Genomic DNA, 13,644 nt, shown 5'->3' on the forward strand with positions numbered 1-13,644 from the left:
ATCCATTTGCTTTTTTGGATTTACTGGGTAAATAGCACTTTCCTTACATAAGCATCTGATCTCAGGTTTTTCATTACTGAGAACATTGAGATTTCAGTTTGAAGACACTCTGGAATCCTAAGAGTAGCATACCCCGACCACCCTCTAATAGGTAGTTTGTTTGTATGGGCAGAAGGAGTCACCTCTCCATTTCAGAAGGCTACATGTTTGTGGAAGGTCTTAGAATTGCTTTGCCTCATTTACTGGGAAAAATCAGATATAGGAAGTGGCCTTTAGGGACCCTTTTAACTTGAAAAATCACAACACTAGTACACAAGTCAAGTCTTAACACATTTAACATTTGCTTATTGACAGCCATGTCATAAAGTCAAATAAGATTAAACAGGTTTTACTTTTCTTCCCCTCACAAGAACATAAAAATTATGGAAGGGGAACTTAACAGGAAACCTTAAAAAGGTAACACTAGTTTTCCTTTTAGTAGTCCTTGGGTAGTTAGGACAAAAAAGGTTCCACTTTTTTGTTTGTTTTCTTTGAACGGGGATTTTGGTCCAAAATTTTGTTTTGTGTTTAATATCTGCTTCTGCCTCCCCCTCTATCAGATCAGCTTCCTCCATGGCCACCACCTCTTGGAGCTCCGCGGCTTGAACTGCTGTAGGAATCACGTGGAGGAGGGTACCCCCTTTCCATAGAAGGGGGAAGCCCTCTTTCAGGTCTGCCAACCGGGTCACGACCCCTTGAGTAGAGGTCACTTCCGCTGCTTGAGTGTCTCCACTTCCGCTTCCGCTGCTTGAGTGTCTCCACTTCCGCCGTATCCGTCACGTGAGCTGCTGTAATCGTCACAGCGACTGCTTCCACCGTAAGATGGCGGGGGCCGTCGTGTAGGTGGAGCACTACGGAGTTACCATAACTCCCAGATGAATCTCTGTGGGAACCTCCACTTGGATGATCTGAATAGTCACGGTCACGACCATAGCCATCTCTATCACGATAGCCTCTTGATGGGCAGTCATCACGTGCACTGGAATGCCCATAATCACGGTAAGTGATAATCTCTTGGTGGTGGTGCATAATCTCTCTTGTATCACGAGAATTTGGGTAATCTCTGCTTGAATGGCTGTCTCTAGTAGAATATCCATCATCTCTTGGGGACAAATACAGATCTCTACGAGAGGGCAGGGGTTCCCTTCGAGGTGGGCCTCCATCACTGTCTCTCTTCTGCTGACACAGGAGCTCTTCCTCCCCTTCCACTGCTGCTGTGAACTGGTCCTGAAGGGGCAGATCTTTTAGGAGGAGTGGTGGTGGTCCTCTTCTTACTGGAAGTGGTCCCCTGGAAGAACTCATGTTAAAATTCATGGAATAGCCACCATCATCCATGTGCCCTCCACGTGAAGGAGGTCCCCTGGTTCCTCCACTTCCTCCTCTTCCGCCTCTAAGACCTCTTGGAGGGCCTCTGCTTCTTGGAGGTGGAGGTGGTCCACGTCTACCACTTTCAAATGATGGTTCTGTGGCTTGTTCTACCTTGATGGCTTTTCCATCTAAGGACTTTTCCATTCATGTCTCTGGCTGCATCCTTAGCATCTGCTGGGCTCTCAAAGGTGACAAAAGCAAATCCTCTTGATTTGTTGGTTTCACCATCTTTCATCAAAAGAACTTCCACTATTCGTCCATATTTGCCAGATACTGCTTCCAAGGGCTTTTTCATTTGTTTCCGTATTGAGGCCACCAATGAAAAGCTTTCCTGGGCGATCTGCTTCAACCATTTTTCCCCCTGGTGAGAGTCGGAGGGGTGATGACCGTTCCAAGCTCCTGCGAGCTCCCCGCAGGGGCTTCGTAGCAGCTCAGCACGAGTGAGAGCCACCGGCTCTGAGAGTGGAAGAGGGAAGCCGCTAGCACTACTGGGCAACGACCATTTTTATTTATTCTTTATTTTCTAGAAGTTACATTTTTATTTTATTTTATTTTTAAGATTTAACTTATTTATTCATGAGAGACACACACAGAGAGAGAGAGAGAGAGAGAGAGGCAGAGACACAGGCAGAGGGAGAAGCAGGCTCCATGCAGGGAGCCTGACGTGGGACTCGATCCCGGGACTCCAGGATCAGGCCCTGGGCTGAAGGCGGCGCTAAACCACTGAGCCACCCAGGCTGCCCTAGAAGTTACATTTTTAAATGAATATGCACATATTCCTAAAAGATTAACAAGAGTTCTCTTAATAAGTAATTAGGTGTTGTTATGAGTGGAACTGTATCCCCACAAAAAAAAGATATTTTGAAGTCCTCACTCCTGGTACTTTAGAATCACCTTATTTGGAAATAGGGTCCTTATAGATGTAGTTGGTAGGATGAGGTCATTCTCCAGCAGGGCGCACTTAATCCAATATGACTAGTGTCCTTCTAGGAAGAGTAGAAGACAAACCACATAGAGAAGATGGCCATGTGAAGACAGAGGCAGAAATTACAGTAGTGCTACCACAAGCCACAGAATACACGGGGCAAGAGTGGTTCCTAGAAGATTTGGAGGGAGCATGGCCCTGTCAACCCCTTGATTTCCTACATTTGGCCTCCAAAAGTGTGAGTGTGACAAAATAAATTTCTATTGTTTTAAACCATTCACTTTGTGGTACTTTGTTATTGCAGACACAGGAAATTAATCCAAATATATACCCAGTGTTACACATGTGTTCATGCAAACACACACACACACAGACACACACACAGAAAGAGAACTCTCATTTTAACCAAATTACTGGATTTCTAAAAATCTAGTATAGTGATGAAATTTGGGGGCTGTGAACTTGAGAAATTAATTACAGTTATGCACGATACAACATTTACACAGTCTTTTAGGATACCGCATTTCCAAATATTTTGTACTGTAGGGGAACTGTGTGAAAAGAAAAAAACAAATATTTACAAAGGAGAAATAACACAGTATCTTTGAGAGAGGCAAGACAGCCTACTCTAAGGATTTAAAATTCAAAGGAAAATAGCTATAGGAGAACTATTTCTTTTTTTAAATTTTTTAAAAAGAACTATTTCTAAATGGGCAGCTGCATTACAATATTTGTTATTACTAGACCATTTGAGTCTCAAAATAAGAATTTGACAGCAACAATAATTTCATAATTTCATGATGAAACTTGGACAATTTTCACAACTTTAAATATGAAAACAATGAGCAAGGATGTGATACACAATTTTTCCATGTCCATTGATACTAAATTTAGTATCTGTATATGATTTAATTTTTTGAAGAAAAACTGAAAGCTTTATTGAAAGGTATTATAGAGACCTAAAAGATGTAAAGAGATGTAAGACTCAGTGTCATAAATTAGGAGATGATTAGTCCCAAATTGATTAGTATGGTCAACAGAGTTCAAATTCCCAAGACTTTTGTTGTTGTTGTTTATTTCTTAGAGAGAACATGGGGGGGGGGGGGGAAGAGAGTACAAGTAGGGAGAGAGGCAGAAGGAGAGGCAAAGGGAGAAGCAGGCTCCCTGCTGAGCAGGGAACCCTATGTGGGGCTCAATCCCTGGACTCTGGGATCATGAGTTAAGCTGAAGGCAGACATTTAACCAACTGAGCCACCCAGGCACCCTTAAATTCCCAAGATTTTTATATGAAATTAGACAAGGTGTTTATAAAATTTACATATAATGAATAGTTGAGAATACCAAAGACCCCCTCAATTCCCTTTCTCTATCTGGCTCTGTGAAACAATAACCCCAGTTAAAACCAGCTCTGCCTTCTCTAATTTTTGTATCATCATTGCTGATTGTAGCTAGAGAAAAGTATGTAACTATGCCGACCAGTCTGAATTCAGATTCATCATCACTGATCTCAACTATACTCTAATGCTGTCAATCACACTACGTGTGTGACTTTATTGGAAATGTTCTTGAGAAAGTTTTAGGAGCATTGGAGCTACAATGCTCTTAAAGGATTTTTTAGTTCATACATAGCTTCCAAGTCTAAAGCTTGTGAGAAAGGTGGCATTTACCAAAAACAGCTGGAGAAGTACATGACAACCAGGCCCACCGCCCAGTTAAGATGCACTTAGCTCTGCAGGCTCTCAAATGAACTACATCAGCAGATTTTCAATCTTGTTAACTATATTTTTAAAACATGTTCAACAATTTGGCAATCACTGTTTTGCATACAGCCTTAACCATAAGGTAGGGATAAAAAGCAAAATTCTAGAGTCAAATTTACTTTGGTTTCCATCCTGACACTACCACTTACTAGGTTTGTGATTTTGAGCAACTGTCGTCTCTGTGCCTAATTCCTCATCTCTAAAATGGGAAGCATAATTGTGGTCACCATAGGGTAGTTTCAAGAATTAGTTGAAAAATCACAAAATACTTTTAAGAATGCATAGCACACAAAAGTACAGTATACAGGTTAGTTTTTATTTATAAACATTATTGAGGATAGGCTTTTCCAAGATGGTGGAGGAGTAGGAGACCTTAGTTTTGTCTGGCCCCAGGAAATTAACTAAATAGCTATCAAATCATTCTAAACAACTGTGAACTCAACCAGAGATCTAAGAAAAGAATTGCTGCAATTCTACAAATAGAAAAACCAACCGTTCTCTGCAAGAAAGACAAAACCAAAAGAAAAAAAAAATCACCTCAAAAAAGAGAACAACAGGCAATACTACTGCCAGGGACCTAACCAGTATGGATATAAGTAAGATGTTAGGAGTTCAAACTAATGATTATAAAGATACTAGCCGGGCTTGGAAAAAGCATAGAACACACTAGAGAATCTATTTCTGGAGAAATAAAAGAAAGAAATATAATCAAGTCAAAATCAAAAAGGCTGGGATGCCTTGGTGGTTCAGCAGTTGAGCACCTACCTTTGGCTCAGAGCGTGATCCTAGAGTCCTGAGATCGAGTCTCCACATTGGGCTTCCTGCATGAAGCCTGCTTCTTCCTCTGCCTATGTCTCTGCCTCTGTGTGTGTGTGTGTGTGTCTCTCACATAAATAAATAAATAAAATCTCTTTTTTAAAAATCAAAAAGGCTATTAAGAGATGGCAGAACAATATTAGAATAATTGGGATCCCAGAAGAAGAGGAAAGAGGGGAGCAGAAGGTATATTGGAGCAAATTATAGCTGAGAACTTCCCTAAGCTGGAGAAGGAAACAGGCATTCAAGTCCAAGAGGCACAGAGAATCCCCCTCAAAATCAATAAAAAGGGTCAACACCTTGGCATATAATAGTGAAGCTTGCAAATCTCAGAAACAAAAAGAAAATTCTGAAAGCAGCTGAGGACAAGACGTCCATAACCTACAAGGGAAGAAACATTAGACTTGCAGCAGACCTATCCACAGAGACCTGGTAGGCCAGAAAGGACTGGCACCATATATTCATCATATACCATTATATGGTAAGTGAGAAAAATATGCATCCAAGAATATTTATCCAACTAGGATGTCATTCACACTAGGAGAGATAAAAAGCTTCCAGGACAAACATAAACTAGAGGAATTTGTGATCACTAAACCAGCCCTTCAAGAAATATTAAAGGGGACCCTTTAAGTGAAGAAAGAGCCCCAAAACAACATAGACCAGAAATGAACAAGGACAATCTACAGAAAGAGTGACTTTACAAGTAATACAATGGCACTAAATTCATATCTTTCAGTAGTTACTCTGAATGTAAATGGGATAAATGTCCCCATCAAAAGACATCAAAAGGGTATCAGATTGGATGAAAAAGCAAGACCCATTGATATACTCTCCCAAAGTGACTCATGTTAGACCCAAAAACACCATCAGATCGAAAGTGAGGGACTGGAAAACCATTTATCATGCTAATGGACATCAAAAGAAAGCTGGAGTAGCAATCCTTACATCAGACAAATTAGATTTTATTTTTTTTAAGATTTATTTATTTATGATAGACATAGCGAGAAAGAGAGAGAGAGGGACAGAGACACTGGAGGAGGGAGAAGCAGGCTCCATGCCAGGAGCCCGACGTGGGACTCGATTCCAGGACTCCAGAATTGCGCCCTGGGCCAAAGGCAGGCGCTAAACCACTGAGCCACCCAGGGATCCCCAGACAAATTAGATTTTAAACCAAAGACTGTAATAAAAGATGAGGAGGGACACTATATCATAATTAAAGGGTCTATCCATCAAGAAGATCTAACAATTGTAAATATTTATCCCCCAACACAAGAGCAGCCAACTGTATAAACCAATTAATAACAAAATTAAAGAAACACATTGATAATGTACAATAATAATAGGGGACTTTAACACCCCACTCATAACAATGGACAAATCATCTAAGCAGAAGATCAACGAGGAAACAAGGGCTTTGAATGACACAGTGGACCAGAAGGACTTCACATATATATATTCAGAGCATTCCATCCAAAGCAATAGAATATACATTCTACTTTAGTGCACATGGAACATTCTCTGGAATAGATCACATATTGGGTCACAAATCAAGTCTCAACTGATACAAAAAGATTGGGATCATTCCCTGCATATTTTCAGACCACAATGCTTTAAAACTTGAACTCAATCACAAGAGGGAATTTGGAAAGAACTCAAATACACGGAGACTACAGAGTATCCTAAAGAATGAATAGACCAACCAGGAAATTAAAGAATTTTTAAAAATTCATGGAAACACATGAAAATGAAAACACAACTGTTCAAAGCCTTTGGGATGCAGCAAAGGTGGTCCTAAGAGGAACATATATAGCAATTCAAGCCTTTATCAAGAAATAAGAAAGTTCTCAAATATACAATCTAACCCTACACCTAAAGGAGCTGCAGAAAGAATAGCAAATAAAGCCTAAACCCAGCAGGAGAAGAGAATTAATAAAGATTAGAGCAGAAGTCAATGAAATAGAAAGCAAAAGAACAGTAAAACAAATCAATGAAACTAGGAAGTAGTTATTTGAAAGAATTAATAAGATGGGTAAACTCCTGGCCAGACTTATCAAAAAGAAAAGAGAAAGGACTCAAATGAATAAGATCATGAATGAAAAAGGAGAGACCACAACCAACACTGATGAAATATAAGAACATAGTATGAGCAACTAAATGCCAAAAAATTGGGCAATCTGGAAGAAATGAATGCATTCCTAGAGATTTATAAACTACCAAAATTGGAACAGGAAGAAATAGGAAACCTGAGCAGACCCATAGCTAGCAAGGACATTGAAGCAGTAATCAAAAATCTTCCAACAAACAAGAGTCCAATGTCAGATGGCTTCTGAGAGGAATTCTATCAAACATTTAAAGAACTAATACCTATTCTTCTGAAACTGTTTCAAAAAATAGAAATGGAAAGAAAGCTTCCAAACTCTTTCTATGAAGCAAGCATTATCTTGAACCCTAACCAGACAAGGACCACCAAAAAGGAGAATTATAGACCAATATCCCTGATGAACATGGATGCCAAATTTCTCACCAACATACTAGCCAATAGGATCCAACTGTACATTAAAGGGATTATCCCAAGTGGTATTTATTCCTGGGCTGCAAGAGTGGTTCAGCATCCACAAATCATTTAGGGTGATACACTACATTAATAAAAGAAAGAACAAGAACCATATGATCCCCTCAATAGATGTAGAAAAGGCATTTGACAGAGTACATCATCCTTTCTTGATTAAAACTCTCCACCATGTAGCTATAGAAGGAAAGTACCTCAATATCATAAAAGCCACCTATGAAAAGCCCCAGTAATTATCATTCTCAATGGGGAAAAACTTAAAGCTTTTCCCCTAAGGTCAGGAACATGATAGGGCTGTCCACTCTCACCACTGTTGTTCAACATAATCCTAGCCTCAGCATCAGACAACAAAAAGAAATAAAAGGCATCCAAACAGGGAAAGAAGTCAAACTCTCACTCTTTGCAGGTGATATGAAACTCTATGTGGAAAAACCAAAAGACTCCACCCTAAAATTGCTATAACTCATATAGGAATTCAGTAAAGTAGCAGGATACAAAATCAATGCATGGAAATCAGTTGCATTTCTATACCCTAACAATGAGACAGAAGAAAGAGAAATTAAGAAGTCAATCCCATTTATAACTGCACCCAAAACCATAAGATATGTAGGAATAAACCTAACCAAAAAGCCAAAGGATCTGTACTAAGAAAGCTACAGAACATTCATGAAAGAAATTTAGAAAGACACAAAGAGAGAGGAAAATGCTCCATGTTCATGGACTAGAAGAACAAATATTGTTAGAATGTCGATGCTACCTAGAGTAATCTATATGTTCAATGAAATCCCTCTCAAAATACCACCAACTTTTTTCACAGAGCTGGAACAAATAATCCTAAAGTTTGTATGGAACCAGAAAAGACCCTGCATAGTCAAAGAAACATTGAAAAAGAAAAGCAAAGCTGGTGGCATCACACTTTCAGACTTCAAGCTCTATTACCCAGCTGTAATCATCAAGACAATACTGTAATGACACAAAAACAAACACGTAGATCTATAGAATAGAATAGAAAACCCAGAAATGGACCTCAACTCTATGGTCAACTGATCGTCAGCAATCTTCAGAATATCAGTGGAAAAAATTCTCTTCAACAAATGAATAGTGTTGAGAATATTGGACAGCCACATGCAGAGAATGAAACTGGACCATTTTCTTACAGCATATACAAAAATAGACTGAAAATGTATGAAGGACCTGAATATGAGATAGGAATCCATCAAAATCCTAGAGGAGAAGACAGGCAGGAAACCTCTGTGACCTCAGCCACAGCAACTTCTTGCTAAACATGTCTCCAAAGGCAAAAATGAACTATTGGGACTTCATCAAGATAAAAAGCTTTTGCACACAGCACAGGAAAGAGTCAACAAACCCAAAAGACAGCCTACAGAATGAGAGAAGATATTTGCAAATGTCCTATCAGACAAAAGGCCAGTATCCAAAATCTATAAAGAACTTATCAAACTCAACACCCAAAAAACAAATAATCCAATCAAGAAATGGGCAGAATGGGGCACCCCGGGTGGCTCAGCAGTTTAGCGCCGCCTTCAGCCCAGGGCCTGATTCTAGAGACCTGGGATCGAGTCCCACGCCAGGCTCCCTACATGGAGCCTGCTTCTCCCTCTGCCTGTGTCTCTGCCTCTCTCTCTCTGTCTCATGAATAAATAAATAAAATCTAAAAAAAAAAAAAAAAGAAATGGGCAGAAGACAAGAGCCAGTTTTTCTCCAAAGAAGACACATAAACGGCCAACAGATGCATGAAAAAATGCTCCACATCAGTCAGTTTCAGGGAAATACAAATCAAAATCACAATGAGATACTACCTCACACCTGTCAGAATGGCTAAAATTAAGAAGTCAGGAAACAATAGATGTTGGTGAGCATGCAAAGAAAAGGGAACATTCTTACACTATCAGTGGGAATGCAAGCTGGTGCAGCCACTCTGGGAAACAGTATGGAGGTTCCTCAAAAAATTGAAAATAGAGCTACCCTATATCCCAGCAATTACAATACTGGGTATTTACCCCAAAGATAAAATGTAATGATCCCAAGGAGTACCTGCACCCCGATGTTTACAGCAGTAATGTCCACAATAGGCACACTAGGGAAAGAGCCCAGATTTCCATTGACAGATGAATGGATAAAGAAGATATGGTGTGTGGAATATTACACAGCCATCCAAAAGGTGAAATCTTGCCATTTGCAATGACATGGATGGAACTAGAGGGTATTATGCTAAGCAAATAAGTCAGCCAGAGAAAGACAAGTATCATATGATCTCACTCACATGTGGAATTTAAGAAACAAAACAGAGGATCATAGGGGGAGGGAGGGAAAAAACCAAGATGAAATCAGAGAGGGAGACAGACCATGAGACTCCTAATCAGAGGAGACAAACTGAGAATTGCTGGAGAGGGGGAGTATGGGGTAACTGGGTGATGTAATGAGCACTGGGTATTATATAGGACTGATGAATCACTGCATTCTACTTCTAAAACCAATAATACACTATATGTTAATTAATGAAATTTAGATTTGGAAAAACATTATTGAGGATATTTCATTCAGTAAATTAAGAATTTCAGACAAACAAGTCCTGGGGCGTTCTGAGAAGGTAGTGCTATACTTGGATAGATGGATGGATGGATAGGAAGGGAGGAAGGATTGCTAATATTTGTTCTGCCTGGAAAATCTCACGTAAAGAGATAACATCCCTTTAGCTTATTTCATATAGCTTCTACTAACACCATTCTCAACTCACAGATAAGAAAAATATTGATATGAGATAACATCCATGAAGTTCACTTAGCAGCATCATGACATGTGAATACATTAGAGCCATATTCTTTATGTACGAAAATTAGATATTGTAACTTAGGCAATATTTATTTTTCTTACCTCCATTCACCCCTGTCTTCTTCAAAAAGAGCTGTAGGAGGATCTGGTGGGAGCCATATATCACTGTGCTCTATTATTCTCAGTGATTTGGCAGTGGACTTTGTTCCTGATGAGGTAATACCCAGGAGACAACCAGAGGTGGTAACACAAGCCCTGGCTACAGAGAGGATAGCAGAAAGCAGCCAAAGGGAATTGGCCCAGGGAAACTTGCAAAAACTTTAAATAAAAATAGGGATAAGCAATCCTCCATGTCCCAGGAGAGAATGCTACTCAAGAAGTGCTGTGGCTCTCCTGAGTTATTTCCTGCCAGTAGGAAAAGAGATAATTAGCACTGGGTACCTATCTGGGCCAATAGGAGCCTCAGGCCCATGACAATTAAAAGCTCGTTTTCTATGGTCAGCAAGACCATTTGAGCAGGCACCTCAGGGGATATTAGGTTGGCCCTATACAGGCTGACTCTCTGGCATCCGTGTTTGTACTGTTTCCCACCTCTCTAGTCCAGAGCTGATCAGCCAAGGATGCACACATGACTCCCGTCAGGCCAAATAGGGTCGCTCTCTCTCTCTCCCTCTCCCTCTCTCTCCAAATTTGCACTGAGAGATAAGAAGCTGGGCTGCTCACTTGAACAGAGGAGGAGTATACTCAGGAGCAGAGGGACGGCTGTGTTTGGACTTAGGCATGCCAAAGCAACAGTCAGTCTGCAGAGAGAATGAAAGAGAGAGAGCAGAACCCAATGGGCAGTTAGTCAGACAAAAATTAGCTGCTTGTGTCCTTGATGGATTCCAAGTCCTCGTTCCAAACCTTCCTGAAACCTGGCTGCACTTTCTGCCTTCCTTGTAATACTCTATTCTTAAAATAAATTCCCTTTTTGTTTATACTGGTTCAAAATAAATTTCTGTTACTTGCAACGAAAAGAGCCTTGACCAATGAAGCTACATATATGGTATTATCTGTGGCATTAAAATCTTTTTGTTAACTTTGAGCGCTGACAGCATTGTAGCCAATGAGGTTTATCTGAGGCACGATTATTGCTAATTAAAATCTTTTTGTTGATGGTCACCTGTAAAAGGCAGATGGGGGTGAGACTTCCCTGGCTAACCTTCTTATGTAGTTTTGACCTTCAAATTATGAAACTGTATTACCTATTCAAAAACTACCTAATTTAAATACTATTGTTGGAAAAAGTTCTGCATATAGTGGTTTACGTTTTTCGCCTCAAAATTCAGAGCACCTCACATTTAATGCAGAGTAAAACAACAGGTCAGAATTTTAAAACTCACTCCCACAACCCTTAGGAGTTCTCTAATGGAGGATCAGAGGATATGCGATGAGATATATATTTCCTATGTTTAGTAAGAGGCCTGAACTAAAAGTATGACTTAGTATTCAGTGAGGAACTCGAACTTCTCCATGGATCTCTCTGTGATGCCATGAAAACTCCTGACCTAGAGAAAATGCACAAATGTAAAACATGCAATTCCAAATGGTTCGTGCATGCTTTCAATCCCCTCCATGGATGCCAACATAGGACAACTTAATGGGAAGTGAATTTACATACCTGAAAGGACTAAATAATTATATAGTGGTTCTAAATATCGTAGTGTGTGGCACAGCAAGAGTGTTAACAAGTCAGACACAGAAAAGATCGATGGATTTGAATAATTCGAGGGATTTTTGGAGGAGCTGAGAAATGATCTCAGTCTCAAAAAATCGGTAGGATTAGTAGTGACATAAAGGACATAAAAAATACAGCCCAGGCGTAGTGTCAAAAGGAGCAAAGCATGCGTGGGAACCGTAAGGGTACTGGCTTAGCTAGAGCAGGAGTTTGTGTTGGATGTGGACAGCACCTAGCACAGAGTTTGGGATTTGTGTACTCGATTTGTAATAATTATTATTGTTATTACGATTAGAAGTGCAAGATAAGGTCCTATAGGTAAGTGGAGACCATATTCCAGAGGACCTTGAATGTCAGAGTAGTTAAGTCACTGTATGTTTTCAAACAGGAAAAGAATTTGATTCAGTCAAACTATTTGGAACACAGAAAGAATGACTCGGAGAAAGCGAAGAGAGACTGAGGAGTAGGGGTATTTCATTGGGCTTTATAGGACTAAAGGTAACTAGTATTTAAACAAGGATGGCAGGGTGGAAATCGGCAACATATTGGGGGGGACCTGAAAAAATGGAGAGGCCTTGAGGAATGATTAGTCACATCCAGGGGATAAAAGAGAGGGACTAGGGAGAGAAAATATTTTTAAATCTCTTGTATTGTTCTTACTTATTAAATGGTACTAAATTAATCTATTTTTTTTTATAGGTTCTGGAAATGCTGTCCTCTTGGAATGTTTGTTCTGGGTCAAAGGTACAAACGTTCTCAAGGAAGCCACCCCAAAGCTCGCAGCAAAATGAGGCTGAGCTGTGACGTAGGAGGGAAGCGGGCTTCTCCTCTGCCACCAGCAGCTTCTAAGTGAATGTGTAGGTGGTGAGAATGTGAAATGTGCCACACAAAATCACAGATCCTTTTTTACTCGTAAGGAATTTCTGTGATATACGTGCCAGCTACCAGCCACTTTCAGCCTTGTCTATGCTTTTCACAGCTTCTGCTGTGTAGATGAAATTTTAAATGAACTTCTCGTAGTAGGATCCAAAACATTCTCGTACTGTGTGAAGCACGACTCATGGTAGTTGGAGGTTCTCCTTTCCTCTTGATCACAGTGGGTCTGCTGCTGCTGGAGCTCGGGGCAAAGAAGAAAAATAAAGTGGTGCTGCCCATTGCTGAGAAAAATGGGCGAGGGGTGTGAAGAGGATAAGAATGAAAGTTGTAGAAATCGCCCCTACAGCCAAGGTGCACTTCAGCCAATCCTAGGGTAGCTCGGTTCGTTGCACACCGTAGGGTCAAAAAGTCAATCCTGGCGTAAGTTGGGGTTTTCAGAAGGTAGTGTCATCTGTCAACAATGTGGCATCAGAGAGCCTGGGCTCTGATATCAGATTGATCTCTTGCTATGGAGATGACCTTGAGCAAGCCAAGTAATCCTTTTTTTTTTTTTTTTAACCCAGCCTACAGCAAGGTACCATTTTGAGAGTAACTGAAATGTGGTCAAAGCTGTTTGTAAATAAAACCAGCGCAGAAAAAGAAAGTATCGCAGGGATTTTTGACTTTTGTTTTACCTGGGTTGATCCTGACTCCCCAAGAATGAGATCTATGATTTAGGCTTCATTGGTTTTCACCCATTGCGGGGCTCCATCTCATGACCCTGAGATCAAGACCTGAG

General features: G+C 40.3%; 2 pseudogenes; one reads left to right on the forward strand and one right to left on the reverse strand.

The window, feature by feature from the left end:
• Positions 1-507: 507 nt before the first annotated feature.
• LOC112915345 (RNA-binding motif protein, X chromosome-like) lies at positions 508-1,826 on the reverse strand (annotated as a pseudogene).
• A 9,523-nt stretch (positions 1,827-11,349) lies between these two features.
• LOC112915407 (U4 spliceosomal RNA) lies at positions 11,350-11,506 on the forward strand (annotated as a pseudogene).
• Positions 11,507-13,644: the final 2,138 nt, after the last annotated feature.

This window comes from Vulpes vulpes, chromosome 16, assembly GCF_048418805.1.
Source record: "Vulpes vulpes isolate BD-2025 chromosome 16, VulVul3, whole genome shotgun sequence".
NCBI classification, from domain to species: domain Eukaryota; kingdom Metazoa; phylum Chordata; class Mammalia; order Carnivora; family Canidae; genus Vulpes; species Vulpes vulpes.